The sequence below is a fragment of the Dipodomys merriami genome, unplaced genomic scaffold (genome assembly GCF_024711535.1).
Source record: "Dipodomys merriami isolate MVZ:Mamm:240054 unplaced genomic scaffold, mDipMer1.0.p SCAF_336, whole genome shotgun sequence".
Taxonomy (NCBI): domain Eukaryota; kingdom Metazoa; phylum Chordata; class Mammalia; order Rodentia; family Heteromyidae; genus Dipodomys; species Dipodomys merriami.
In genome coordinates, this window is record NW_027204893.1 from 765,001 (window position 1) to 780,506 (window position 15,506).

General features: G+C 46.4%; 1 protein-coding gene across 3 annotated transcripts in view; it reads left to right on the forward strand.

The window, feature by feature from the left end:
- Nucleotides 1-15,506, forward strand: part of LOC138803178 (N-acetyllactosaminide alpha-1,3-galactosyltransferase) — a 73,860-nt gene that overhangs the window by 4,938 nt on the left and 53,416 nt on the right. The window contains exon 1 of one of the 3 annotated variants that reach the window (XM_069987018.1): nt 6,458-6,849. The exons of the other annotated variants lie outside the window; for them this stretch is intronic. The gene's annotated coding sequence lies outside the window, so the exon portion shown is untranslated. Of the gene's footprint in view, nt 1-6,457; nt 6,850-15,506 lie in introns of those variants that run through there. 3 annotated transcript variants of the gene reach the window in all.

Sequence of the window (15,506 nt, forward strand, 5' to 3'; positions counted from 1 at the left end):
CAGGGCCGCAGCACAGGCTTGGGAGCTGGTACCGCAACCCCTAGCAGCCCACATACTTTGGTTTTTAAAGGCAAAAATCCATGCGCAGGTGGCCAATGGGATCGTAACACACACAAAGGATTGTACAGTCATACCAGACCACATGCAGGTGGCCAATGAGGTTACAGTTTGTCTGCAATGGCTGTTTAAACCAGCCTATCACCTTGGTTTAAAATGGCACATAAATTTGGAGGTGTAAGGCTGGGTTTACTTTTTGGTGGACAAAAGGCGGAGCTTACCAGAAGCACGAGGTGTCACCACTTTGAGCCAGATTACCACCTATCTGTTTTCTGGGTCAATCTTTAACTGAGCCATCAAGGGTGGGTTAGGTTGTTAAGGGGAGGTGGACTAGATGCATTTTTTTCATTCTGGGAACGAAAAACAAAGGCAAAGCTCAAAATGGAATCCTACCAGCTTGGGCCCCATCTCAGGGTCCACTTAAGGGGAGAGGCAGGTCCTTCAAAGTGGACATACAGGAAATGGACAAGATGGCTACCAAGTCAATGGGGTTCATAGAAAAAAACCAGAAGCAAACCTGCCTTCAAGCAGCTCACCATCTAGATGAGGTAAGTGTATAAAAATCTCACTGTGTGCTTTGTGCTTGTTCAAATGCTGTCTCTCTATTCAGCACTTTCGTGTTTATGTCATAGGGGCATAGTGTGTGCCTGGTAAGAGGTGGCCACTGAGTGGTGGGACTTTGCTTGCATTTAAGTAGACTCTGAACTATTCGGAGGTACAAAAGCAATAGCTTCTAAAACTTCTTTTGGTGGGGGTGAGGGGGCATTATTGTGATTGAACTCAGGGCCTTGATCTTACTTGGCTTTTTTGGCTGGGATTCTACAAGCCGAGTCATGCCTTCAGCCTTGCTTTTGGATGGTTAATTGGACATGGAATTGTACAGACTTCCTTCCTGGACTAGCTTTGGACCTCAATCCCCTAGATTTCAGGTTCTTGAGTAGCTAGGATTATAAGCCTAAATCACTGATATCTTGGCATTCTTTTAAAATGTTCAAAGCTCTTTTTGTTTAAATCTTTTACCTGCTTGTTGCATGGAGTATATGCCTGGGGATTGGAGCTGGTCTTGTTTTATATTTTTTGTGTAGATAGCTAATTGCCCAGTAACAATTTTAAAAAGTTGTACTATACATCATAACACAAATTACATGTAAAAGAACAATCATTTTATTTAAATTAAAAAAAAAACAACCAAAAGAAACCCCCCCCCCCACAAAGTTTTGTTACATAGTCCAGGCTGACCTTGAGGTCAGTTTGTAGCCAGGCTGGCCTTGAACATTTCTCCTGATCAACCTCTCAAGTGCTGGGATTACAGGTATTCACTATCACATCCAGCACATGGTTTAATTTTTTTCTAAACATAGGCTGAGGCTAAGTAGGCTTCGGTAGCTCCACTGAAATCATTTATAACTTGAATGCTTTCTTTTTTTATTAGCCATGCTGGGGGTTGAACTCAGAGCCTTGTATATATATAGGCAAATATTCTACCACTGAGCCATACCTCCAACCCTCTCTCCCCTCCCTCCACCAAATGGTTAAGTCATTCTAAAGGGTGCAGTTGAATGACATTTATACAATCTCAATGTGGTGTAGGGTCACCACTATCTAGTTCCAGATCATTGTCCACCCTCTCAAAACGGACACTGTGCCCATTAAGCAGTCTCTCTCCCTTCCCAACCTTAGCCCCTGGCAACCATTTATCTGCCTTGTAGCTCTAAGAATTTGCCTAACCATTCACTTAGCGGAATGCTGTCAAAGTTCACCTAAGGTGTGCGCCATTCGTCTCAATGCTGAGTAATATTCTAGTGAGAGCTGGGTCACATTTTGTTGATCTGTTCCTCAGGTGATAGACAGCTGGGTTGATTCCCTTTTTGAGCCATTGTGAAGAGTGACACCATGCACATTCCTGTACCAGTTTTTGTCTGCACATCTGTTTCTGATTGTTTTTGATGCCAAGAATGCTTTCTGAATGATCTGATCTTCCCCCCACCTCTGTCTCACCCTGAGTCACCACATGTGTGTGGTTCTTTCTAGGCTCGTTAATCTGATCCCTTGGTCTAATAATCCCTCCTGACACCAGTGCTGTACAATAGTCCCTGCTTATCCCTGGTTTCATTTCCTGAGGTTTTAATTATCCCTGGTCAACCTCAGACTAAATATATTACATGGAAAAACTAAATAAGTCACAAGTTGTGTGTGTGTGTGTGTGTGTGTGTGTGTGTGTGTGTGTGTGTGTGTGTGTGTGTGTGTGTGTGTGTGTGTGTGTCATTGTCTTATTAGGTAGCCCAGGCTTGCCCTGGAATGTGCTATGTATCGTTAGCTGCTCCTGAACTTGCAGTCATACCTCTGCCTCTCAAATGCTAGGATTATAGGTGTGCACCACTATGCCCAGCAGCATGTTTCATTTGTTTGTTGATTTGTTTTGGGCATTTTGGGGTTATGAGCTTGAGGCCTGTGCTTGTGTGTGTGTGTGTGTGTGTGTGTGTGTGTGTGTTAAAGACAGGTCTTAACTTGTGATTCTTTTGCCTCTACTTTCTGAGAGCTGAGATTACAGATATGTATAGCCACAATTGGCTTTTAATAATTTTATCACAACACGTTGTTATAACTGTTGTATTATCAGTTGTTATTGATCTCTTATTGTTACTAATCTCTTACTGCCTAATTTATAAATTGAATTTCATCATAGCGTGGGTCTATATGTATAGTTAAAACCATATACAGAGGGCTATTGTCTTATGATCAGACTATGCCTCATCTTCAGTGGTTAATATTCTAAGGTGAAATGTTTTTGTACATCATACCTGTTGAACATCATGATGTAGCCTAACCTAACTTAAATGCATTTACTACACTTACATTAGCCAATAGGTGGGCAAAATCCTGCAACACAAAGTATTTTTAATCTAATTTGGGGCCAGTACCAAGGTTTGAACTCAAGGCCCCAGGCTCTTACTGAAGCTCTTTTGCCCAAGGTGACCATTCAACCACTTGAATCACACCTCCATGTCTGGCTTTTGGTGGCTGGGTAATTGGAGGTAACAGTCAGAAGCGACAGACCAATTGTACTTTTCTGTCCATGTTGACTTTGAACTTCTATCTTCAGTGCCTGGCTGAAAATATTTTTAGCATACTGTTGAATATGGTATGTAACTTGTGAACACAGGTGAACATCAGAATGGTTGTGCAGACATGTTTTCACACCAATGTAAAGTCAAAAGACTGAATGTTGAACCATGGTAATTTGGAGACTCTGTTTCCAGCATCCACTAGAGGTCTTGAAACTTACTCTCCTCGACAGCTTTGTGGCACGTCTTGCTTGATAACTGGTTGAGCAAATGCCCCTGTCAAAACTGCATTGTCAAAACTATATTGGGTACATTTGGACATTTGCTCTTCCTTATGAATATTTAGCAGCTCATTAAATCCCGTCCCCCCCCCCCAACTCCACTGGGATTAGTTTTGAATTTATGGTTGCTTTGAGCAAAATGGTTATCTTCCTTACATTTGAATTTTCTAGAATACCCCCAAACTTAGCAATTGGCTAGGGCTATTGTCCCCCAACTCTCCTTCTGGCTGTGCTGTCAGATCCCTAGACCGGGAGCAATTCCTGACAGCAACAGCCTTTACTGACACTATCTAGCTTGTTCTTCAGGTCTCTTCAGCTTCCACAGCTGTAGGGCTTCACTATTAACGTGCTGAAAGAATGATGGCAATATAAGAAGGTCTTTTTCCTCAGGCATTTGGATATACCTAAGAAATGGCAAATGAAAAAAGCTGACCTCAGCATGCCTTTCCCTCTTCCCAGGGAAAAGGCCTGTGTGGTTACCTCCTTTGTGAAGTACTTGGAGTGATGGCTATCCAATGGTCAGAAATACCTCAATGTTTGCCTGGTCTACCTTCCTCTCATCTCCTGCCTGCGATGCTTGGGCCTTTCCTTAATGTGAATTCATTTTTATTTCACTTCTCCCTTGAGCTAGTTCTTTTTCCTCCAGTTTGCATAGAGGGAAAAGGTGTCTCAGAAGACCAGAATGACTCATTTAAGGCCTCGCATCTAGAACTCCTGATATATATATATATATATATATATATATATAGTTTGGTATATAACCTGATATATAATCTTCAAGGTTATTTTTCAACTGAGACATTCATTCAGTAGAATTGATAGTCTGACTTTGAGAACTATATGGGGAATCAAAAAAAAAAATCTAACCTACAGTGGTGAGTAACACTAAAGTAGGTGTAAGTCTAAAACTTATGCATGGAATTCTCGTGTCCATGGTTCTTTGAACCAACCATAAAACTAACGCTAAATTTTCAAGCAAAAGAGACAGAATCAGGCAGGCATTAGTAGTGGCTCACACCTGTAATCCTAGATTCTCAGGAGGCTGAGATGTGAGGACCATGATTCAAAGCCAGCCAGCCAGATAGATCTGAAAGACTCTTACTTTCATCTAACCAGTAACAAGCTGGAAGTAGAGGCATGGCTCAAGTGGTAGAGCATCAGCCTTGAGTGAAAAAGCTAAGGAAGAGTGGGAGGTCCTGAGTTCAAGACCTAGCACAGACATACACATACAGAGAGAGAGAGAGAGAGAGAGAGAGAGAGAGAGGTTCTAAACAAATTTAAAAATTGAAATCAGTATTAGATTAACTGATTAACCTGGGTGTGACAGAGTAACAGCATAGTATTTCTGTCATCTTTTGATCTTAATCACTATAGGCCATCATATTCACTATCATTGTTTCTATTTTTTTTTTTTTTTTTGGTCGGTCCTAGAGCTTGAACTCGGCCTGGGAGCTGTTCCTGAGCTCTTTTTTTTTTTTTTTTGTTCTTTTTTTTTTTTTTTTTTGTTCCTGAGCTCTTTAGCTCAAGGTTAGTGCTCTACCACTTGAGCTACACTTAGCACTGTACACTTGAGCTGTGTATGTGGTACTGAAGAATTGAAACCTGGGCTTCATGCATGCTAGGCAAGCACTCTACCGATAGGCAAGCACTCTACCACTGGGCCACATTCCCAGCCCCATTGTTTTCTTTAAAAAAAAAATTTATAATTCAACTTAATGGGCTGAACAATGTACTCTCCAGTACAATAATGGAAAGCAGGAAATAATCCCTGCAGCCTCCTCATTCACTGTGTATTTACTGTGGAGCTCACTGCCAATGAACTATGACAAGTGTGTTCCTAGAAGACAATAATGGCACAATTTATCATCTAGTAAAGGGCCCATTGTGCCGGCTGCATTGAGCTCATGGCCTCTCCCAACACCTCACTGATTGGCTTCTCCCAATACCTCACTCTACCACCCACCAGGAAACGCCATTCTCCTAACTTCCACGGGAGACTTTACCTGCTTGTAGGCTCTGTATGCCCTTCAAGTATTCACCCAGTCCTCTGTTCCTTCCTCATTAGTAGGAGACAATGAACATTACACATCATGCCTGAGCTGTTGGCTGCATTCATGATGTCCATCCAACCCCAGTGTATTCCATTCCAATGCATTCCTCTATTTCAGAAGCGAATTTCTCAGTCCATGGAAATGACATTCAATGCCAAATGATGCTGGTACTGCAGCTTGAACGCAGAGCCTAGGTGTGCTGTCCCTTTTTCGCTCAAGATTATCGCTCCACCACTTGAGCCACAGCTCCAGTTTTTGCTGGTTGACTGGAGAAAAAAAAAGAGTCCTTGGCCAGCTGGCTTGGAACTGCAACTGTCAGATGTCAGCCTCCTGAGTAGCTAGGATTGTAGGGGTGCACCACTAGCATGAGCCTTGGCAAAGGACTTTTTTTTTTTTTTTTTTTGGTAAAAACAGATCTACCTGAGCCCAAAGCAGGTGTGTGTGTGTGTGGGGGGGGGAGGACAAATCAAATAAATGAGTAGAGCCTGAGGGGCCTAGAAGTGAATCACTTTCACCCAGGGCACAGAAACACAAACCTCCGAAACACAACTCAATTTGGTTCTCTCATAAACAATCCCAGAACAGGACCTCAGGGGTTCTGGGGCACCTGATCTCAGCCACAGTGAGTTCCAAGACCACGAATTCTGTGAACCAGCACCTGCAGGTCCTTTGCTAGGGGCCTGGTAACCAGGATTTTTTGGGGGGGGACTTCCACCTCATCACCCCAACAAGAGTCACAGCAGTGGTTTTCCAGCCTGCGGCGATTCCTTTCCGGGGGAAAGAAATGGTGGGCAAAGTCTCTGGCACCCCCCCCCCCCCGCATCTGGCTGTGCGCCAGGGCTCCCGGGTACCTGGATTGTAGTCCAGGGTGACTGATGCCCGTCCCCTCCCTCTCACTATGGCCGTGTGCAGACCACAGCGGGCAGGAGGCCCCTGGGGCGCGCCCCAGGGAGCGTATTTTTTTTTTGCTTGTTTCAGGTTTTTTTCTGCTTGAGTGAAAATGAAACAAACAGCATCCCTGCGCACCGGCCAGACGCACATGCACCGAGCTCGCTCACGCACCCGCGGGGCCGGCCTCCCCTAGCTGCCGTCTGTGTCCGGGGCGGGGACAGCCCCGCTCGGCGGCGGGCTGGAGAGCTCGCAGCCTGCCGTCCAGCGCGCACGCTGCTCGCCCGCTCGCCCGCCGCGGCCCCGCCGCGCGCTGCCTGGAGGAGGCGGTCCCGACCCTCCGCCCCGGCTGCAGCCCGGGCCCCCGCCCCGGTCCCCGGGCGGGAGGGAGGAGCGCATCCCGCCCGCCACGCCCGGCCTGGCTCCCGCGGAGACAGCTCGTTGACTGCCCTGGGTCCCCGGAGCCGCTGACCGCGCCGGCCCTGGAGCCTGGGTCCTGCGGATCAGGTGGGTGCTGGGGGCGGGGGGGGGGCAGGGAAGGAGTCCTGGTCGTGGGCCACGCGTGAGGGGGCTGGGATGCGGGGTGCAGGGCACCCCCATGTCCCGCGAGTGGGTAGCGTGGAGAGCAGGGCGGGTCACCGCCCCCGCCCTGGGTCTGCCCTGTCTTCATGGTCCCTGCTTTTGTTCTGGCCATTTCCTGGAGGTCCAGCTCCGACTCGGCCTCCATCCCCCATCCTGGGCTGGTCACTGCCTCCGGTCGAGCCATCCAGACTGCGGGATCTGCGGGCCCAGGTCACCCCGGCCGGACCCATTTCCCCCGCCCGGAGACTCCTGCCGGGCCGGGGCGGGGCGGGCGGGTGGAGCGCTCGGAGTCGGCGCTGCCGTGCCCGGGGAGGCTGGAGCGGTCTGCCACCGTGCGCCGCGGCTCCGGTCCCGGACGAGGTGGGAGGGGAGAGGGCTTCTGGGAAAAGGGGAGCTGGGGGTGGAGGGGGTGGGGTGGGGTGGGGAGGAGAGACCGAGAGACGCAGACAGATCCGCGAGAGCTCACCAAAGCTGAGGACCAAAGCCAACAGGGGGGTTCAGACACTAGAACTTCGGTAGCCACCGTGCTGGCTGCAGGGGGGAAGTGCAGGACGCACCGGGTCCCGGCAGTTTGGCAAACCACCTCGTAGTCCAAAGGGGACGGCCATTCACTGCGCCTTTGAAAATGGCAGAAAACCAAGCCAAGCGGAATGGAATGGTCGCCCAAACTCATGGGGAAAAAAACCCCCAAACACCAAAAACACACCCAGGAAACAATAAAAAAGGGGTTAAAAAATGGCAGGGGGTGGGGTGAGGGAGCCGAGGGTCTCAAGATTCCCCCCTCTTCCCTCCTGAGGGTGGAGTGGGCGCTGGGGGAGGGCTGATCGGAAGGATGTGGGGAGGAATACAGGCCCCGAGGGGTTTCAATGCTCTCCTCCCCCATCCCCCCTCCAAAAAAGGAACCTATACCCACCTCCCCAAGAGGCTGGTTTTTGTGTGTGAGAGTTGGTTTTTTGTTGTTTTGTGTGTGTGTGTGTGTGTGTGTGTGTGTGTGTGTGTGTGTGTGTGTGTGTGTGTGTGTGTGTGTGTGTGTGTGTGTGTGTGTGTGTGTGTGTGTGTGTGTGTGTGTGTGTGTGTGTGTGTGTGTGTGTGTGTGTGTGTGGCGTTGCTCCGTCTTCTGTGCTCCTGGATCCCCAGCAGGCCTGGTTGTCTCTTTTATTTACCTGGGAATAAATAGGTTTACTTCCAGAGGCTCTGATGCAAGCTGGAGCACCGGGCTGGCCTCTCCCAGTTGGAAGGAGAGACACCTCTCGGCTGTCTTGTCAGGTTCCTGGACTGAGTGATAAAGGCTAGTGCTGGAGAGTCCCTTGCCCCCAGGCTCTGAGTAAGCAAATACTAGGAGGGTCAAGGGCCTTAAGGGGTAGGGGCGTAGTTACTGTCCCTGCTTGGCTACCATAGAGCACTTTCTACTTTCTTTAGTTATTTCTGGGAGCGCTTTGCCTCCTGTCCAGATGGAGGCAGGATACAGGCCCAAGTTATCTCTCTTACCAGTAACAGGTGCTCAATCACTGAGTGAGGCAGGGCTGAAAGAATCCCTAGAAGATTCCAGGTCCTGGAGGCCTTGCTAAAGGGCCCTATTGCCAGGAATACTTAGAAGGCAGGGCTCTGGTACTTGTTGTAGACGGAGTCACTTCTGCCTTTCTGCTTGGGGAAAGCACAGAGGATGTTTTGGACTTTCCTCTTATCTATTCTAATCTGGTCATTTTCCCTAGAGTGACTGAGGTCAAGAAGTATGCTAGGTGATTAGACTCAGGTCCTCCGGTGGCCGAACCCCATGGCCACTGTTCCAGGCCTTTTCCTGGCCATGGTGGCCCTGAGCAGCCATTTCCAGGTTTTACCATCAGCCTACCTAGTCAGGTACTCTTGAGCCATACCTCTCTACTTCTAGCTTTTAGGTGGCTTATTACATGAGAATCTGACCTTAGCTGCTTTGGGCTGACTTTGGACCATGATCTATCTCAGCCTCCAGAGTAACTCGGATTATAGGCCGGAGCCCCTGGCCCTTGGCTATTGTTATTGTTGTTGGTGGTAGTCATGGGGATTGAACTCTGGGCCTGGGCCGGGTCCCTGAGCTCTTCAGCTCAAGGGTAGCAGGCTGCTACTTGAGCCACAGCGCCACTTCCGGCTTTTTCTGCTTATGTGGTGCTACGGAATGGAACCCAGGGCCTCATGCATGCAAGGCAAGCACTGCACCACTGAGCCACCTTCTCAGCCCCATGGTGGGACTTTTAAGTGTAGGTTGATTTTGCATGTTCCCCAGCCTAGCAGGGTAAGAAGAGATGTCACTGACCTGTCTTATTGATGAGGAAATGAAGTTTCACAGAGACTACATAACTCACTCTTGGGCACTCAGCGTGTACACTGCAGACAGGACTTGTATGCATTTCTGACTGGCTCTGAGGTTTGTGTTCTTTCCAGTCAGCATCTCTCCTCAAGGTTAGAAAATGGCTAATGGATAGATGTCATCAGGTGCAGCAAGACTGAAAGGGATTGGTTGAACGGAGGACGTATTAAGTTGGGAGGCTGTACGTGTGCATTTGTACTATAAGCATTATTTTGTTTGAAATGAATGTACTTTCTGTCCAGTGATTTCTGTTTGCTTTGCAGTTTATTTTATAGATACTGACAATTTATTTTTTCTAATTTTATTTTAGACATTAATAGGGCTTGAGCTTGAGCTTGCTAGGCTAGGACTCTACCTTTTTTGTTTTTGTTTTTACATACAGTCTTATAGTTTGGCCTTGGATTTTGATCTTCCTATCTCTGCCTCCCAAGTAGCTAGGATTATAGATGTGAGCCAACATACTGGCCCTTTTGATTTTTAAAGTATAGTCTATATACACTAAAATCCACAACTCTTAAGTACTTGGCTCAATGAGATCTGACAAATATTTATTCCAGTGTAACTACCATAAAAAATGAGACAGTAAGCTGGGTGCCAGTGGCTCACACCTGTCATTCTAGCTACTCAGGAGGCTGAGATCTGAGGATTGCAGTTCAAAGCCAGCCAGTCTGTGAGACTCTTATCTCCAATTAGCCACCAGAAAACCAGAAGTGGCGCTGTGGCTCAAGTGGTAGAGCACTGGCCTTGAGCTAAAGGGCTGAGGGACAGTGCCCAGGCGCACAGTTGAAGCCCCATGACCACCACCACCACCACTAACAAAATAGACAGTAAATGTTTGCGTCAGCCTAAAATTTCTTATATCTAATTAGTTTTCCTTCTATCCATCCAGTTAATGAATTTCTCATTTTATCACCCACTGATTAATTTTCCCTGTTGTTGAACTTCAGGTACATGAAGTCCTATGGTATGTACGTATTCTTACATGCCTAGCTTATTTCACTGAATGAAATTATTATTATTTTGGAGTGGTGGTTTGAGTCAAGTCTCATTATGTAGCCCAGGTAGGCTCTGAATTTGTCTTAGCCTCTCAAGTATTGGGATTATGTTAACATGATGCTTAGAGAATTATGTGTATTGTGTGTGCATATGAATTGTTCCTTGTTATTGCTGAGTTGTATTCCATTGCATGGCTATGGCACAGTTTATCTCTTCTGTTAATAAACATTTTGATTGTTACCAGTTCAAGGCTATTATGTGAACAGTCTTGTTCTTTTTGACCATTTGCCTTGAGCCAGGAGTGAAATTACTGGGTCATTCAGTATATACCATCATGTAGGCCTATAGCAATGTATTAGGGCTGTCCATATGCTAGACAAGAGATGCTGTTGATTAATTTTAGTAATTTTAGTGACGTGTGTGGTAGCTTATTGTGGCTTTGACCTTATGTTTTTAATGATTTTCTTTTGGTTTATGGGGACGACAACATGAACAGGGACAGACTATGAAATAAGATGGCAGTGTGCAGCCACAGTGGACCATGATTTAGGAGGGAAGGAACCAAGTGCAACTTGGCACCAACTTGGAAGTTGCATTGGGAGATTAGATCACTGGAAATGCACTGCAAGTAGTTTTGGTGGCGATGAGGACAAGCCTGCAAGATTGCTGAGGGGTGAGAAGGAAAGCAGTGGAGACAATGAGCATAGCTGGCTTTTAAGAAATTGACTTATGGGGCTGGGAAGGTGGCTCAGTGGTAGATGCTTGCCTTGCATGCATGAGGCCCCGGGTTCAATTCCCTAGCACCACATTAGCAAAAAGAAAAAAAGCGAAAGTGGTGCTGTGGCTCAAGTGGTAGAGCACTAGCCTTGAGCTGAAGAGCTGAGGGACAGCGCCCAGGCCCAGAGTTCAGGCCCCACGACTGGACTCCCCCCCCCCAAAAAAAAAAAAAAAAGAAAGAAAGAAATTGACTTAAAGCTGGGCACTAGTGGCTCAAGTTTGTAATTCTAGCTTCAGGAGGCTGGGATCAAGGATCATGGTTTGAAGCTAGACCAGGCAGGAAAGTTTTAGAGATTCTAATAAACCACTAAAAACTTGGAAGTGAATATGTGGCTTGTGTGGTAGAGCTTTAGGGAACACACACACACACACACACACACACACACACACACACACACACACACACACACACACACACACACACACACACACACACACACACACACACACACACACACACACACACACACACACACACACACACACACACACACACACACACACAGAGTGAAGCTGCGGCTTATGTGGTAGAGCTTTAGGGAAAACACACACACACACACCTACCTCAGAGACAGCACACACACACACACACACACACACACACACACACACACACACATAGTGAAGCTGTGGCTTATGTGGTAGAGCTTTAGGGAAAACTCACACACACACACACACACACACCTACCTCAGAGACAGCACCCAGGCCTTGACTTCAAGCCCTAAGACTGGTACCCCCCTAAAAAAAATATTTTAAAAAAGTTGACTTAGTTTAGGTGCCTGTAACTCATGCTTATAATCCTAACTACTCAGGAGTCTGATACCTGAGGATTGAGTTAGATGCCAGCTCAAGACATCTGAAGAGATAGACTGGAGATGAGATTGGATATGAGTGAAAGAAGGTGAAAAGACTCATCAGTGAAACCATTCTTTGTTGATTCTCCCCATTGCTCTCATCTCCTTATCATGGCACGTGTGGGTCTTCACAATCTCAACTTCTCATCTCATGAGTGCAGCTTCAGTTAGCTTCTGCTGTGGTCTTGCTGCACAGCAAAAAATACATGTTTGGCTTTTAAGCTACTTATGTATTGTTCACATAATGTATTACCTACAAAGCTAATATCATGTGACTCATGGTTTTGTGGCTCTACCTAGGCGAAGCTAGGCAGAAGTTTTGCCCCAAGTGTCTTCTTATTATGGGATCCAGGTTAAGGGCTGTGTTTCTGAAATATATGTGTGTGTGTGTATGTGTGTGTGTGTGGTGTGTGTGTTTATGTATATATATATGTATATTTGTATATATATGTATATGTGTGTATCTCATATATGCACATATTAAATATATATCAACATGTATATCAGCAAGGTAAAAGCTAGAGCACCAAGTGATGGCCTGATATATTTAAAATCTTTCACTCTGTACTGGCATATTGTCACTTTTTCCTACTTTCCATTGTCACTACCAGTCATATGACTAAGTTCAGAGTCAACTAGGAAGAGACAGCTACTTTGCTTATTTGCAGGAAATGAATTTTTGGAAACAACAATCCAATTGACCAGATATGTTTGTTAGTTCAGGAGTCCCTTCTCTGTGGGAGATACCTGTGAGACTCCTAGTGAATTCTCTGAAACCTCAGATAGTACTGTGTTCTCATTTTATTTTATTTTGGTCCCTCTTGTTACTCGTTGACTAAGGGTAGGTAACATATACAGTGGGGAAGCACTAGACAGAGGAGGGTTCAAGTCATGGGCTTGGACAGAGTGGCATGGGGTGGGATTCCATCACACTGTTTAAAGTGGCGCCCAACTGACAACCTAGGACTTGTGGAAATTTCCATTTAATATTTTCATACTACAGCTGATATGGGGTAATTGAAAGTTCAAAAGGCAGAATCACAGATAAGGTGACACTACTATGACCCCCTGAGACATGTCTTTCCAACTCAATCCCCATCACACAGCCTACTTTCTGGGATAATTGTTCAAACATGGTAATGTTCTTTCAGGTGTCTATATCTTTACAAATATATCCCTCTGGGAATCATCTCCTATTTCCCCCCTTTCCCCCCACTTGTGTCAAGTTACTTTTCCATTACTGAGATAAAAATACCTTAGATAATCAGCTTGAGAGAAAAGATTGTTTTTTTGTCGGTTGTGGGGCTTGACTTCTGGGCCTGGGCACTGTCCCTGAGCTCTTCAGCTCAAGGCGAGCACTCTACCACTTGAGCCACAGTGCCACTTTTGGTTTTCTAGTGCTTAATTGGAGTTGAGTCTCACAGATTTTCCTTGCCCAGGTTGGCTTTGAACTGTGAACCTCAGTTCTTAGCCTCCTGAGTAGCTAGGATTACAGGTGTGAGCCACTAGCACCCAGCTGGAAAGATCTATTTTAGTTCATGTTTTTGGAGGTGTCACTCCATGGCTGGTAGATTGTCTCCATTGATTTGTGGCCTGTAGTTAGCTGAATGTCACAGCAGGGGTATGCGGTAGAGCAAAGCTGTTCACCTCATAGTGCTAAGAAGCATAAAAGAGTTCCTTAGTCCAAGATCCCAATACCCTTTTTTAGGCCCTGCTCCCAATGACCTAACTTCCTCCTAGGAAGCTAGGCCGCACCTCCGAAAGGTTGTACCCCTTCCCAACAGCACCAGGGGTTCAAGACCAAGTCAGTAACAGATGGGCCTTTGAGGAACACTTATCCAAACTGCAACACCCTCTCTCCCCACTATCAAATCTATGGCCTAGTATATTCACTCCTCTATCTCCAGCAGCTCTCTAGATAGTCCTTTTAGACTCAGTTCCCCCCTCTCCCCTTGCTGCTGGTTCAGGGATACCCCTTTCCAAAGGGACCCCAGCTACTGTCTTCTCCCCAGTCTTGTCTTCTCCAATTATTCTGTCACTGCATCTGAAGTCTTCTTGGCAGACAAGTTGGTTGGGTGTTTTGATTTTATCAAGGCTGCCACCAATCTCAGGTATCAGCTTGTGTCCAGGTACCCTGAAGTTTCCCCCTGCCCTCTTTACTCTGCCCCTTCAAACTTCTGCTTCCAGTTTCTGGAACTCTTTGTCCCATGCTGCTCCTTCTGCTTGGGATATTCAAATTCACCTGCAGACTCTTAGTGATCCTTTAAGACCCAGTTTAGGGGTCACTGTCTCAGTGAAGGCAGACTCTTCATCTTGTACTGCACCAGTTAGCCATTCCCTGCGGTGCCACCAGCACAATAAGCCTCTTGTAGCTCACAGCCCAGCTACATTTCTGCCACATTTATCTTCCTTCCTCGGCTGTGTGCTGCTAGATCCCGAGGATAACTGTTCACGTGACCTCAGAGGCTCTTTACCTGACATACTCTGATGGCCACTTTGGCCTCAGAGGGCCATTGATGAGTCCTTGATGACTGTCAGACCTAAGGCAGGCACCTCACTGCGCTGCCTGTGCCCAAGATTGGCTGCTGGGAGCACTGGTTTTGCTCCTGTGAGGGAAGTTGGTTGGGGTCATTTGGAAAGTCCAGAGTAATGTGATTTAGTCCATGGATTGTGTAGGTAAAGTGATCATCCATGAACATATCCAATCCAGAATTACATCTGAAAGGCCTTACAGTTCTAAAAAGAGGAAACAAAAATAGATTTTTTTTTTCAGTCTCTGGCTAAAAGCTGTCCCCAAATCAGTGTGGTACCACAAAGCTCAGTGACATACAGAGCAGATGGCTGGGGAGTTTCCTAGACCTGTGTTCTAGAGACCTTTATGCTACCTTTTATTGCCAAAGACAACCTTATAAAGTAGAGGCAAGGGAGGCAGGGGTGGAAACCCAGTGCCTCATGCTTGTATTTCAATGACCTGGGGAATCACCATGCAACAGTCGCAGGGGACTTGGGTGGCAGGCATGCATTTCTCATGGTTCCTTTCCAAAGCCATGTGTGATTAGAAGATGTGGATGGCAGGAAAATGCATGGAGCAAAGCCTTGGAGAAGAACACTTAGAGCAAAACCTAGCTGAGAAACAAGGCCATTCTAAAGCTACCAGCACAACTATGTTCATTATTCACCATAGCTAAGATATGGAACCAACCCAGATGCCCCTCAGTAGATGAATGGGTCAAGAAAATGTGACATATATACAATAGAATTCTATGCCTCCATCAGAAAGAATGACACCATTCCATTTGTTAGGAAATGGAAAGACTTGGAAAAATTTATATTAAGTGAAGTAAGCCAGAAGAAAGAAAAGGCTTCTGGGAAGTGTGGTAAGGGACAGAGAGAAGGGCCCCTGGGAGGGGTCTGCTGACTGTGGATTGATAGAGAGGTCTTGGGGAAAGCAGACAAATACAGAACTGTTAGAACTACAATTTTCTACAATAGTTGGCAGTTTGAGAAGTGAGATCAGATACTGACCTCATCTGAGAATCAAAAGCCCCATGAGATCTGTAAAGAAGGACTTATTTCCTTATTTTACACATGGGGAAACTGAGACTGAGAG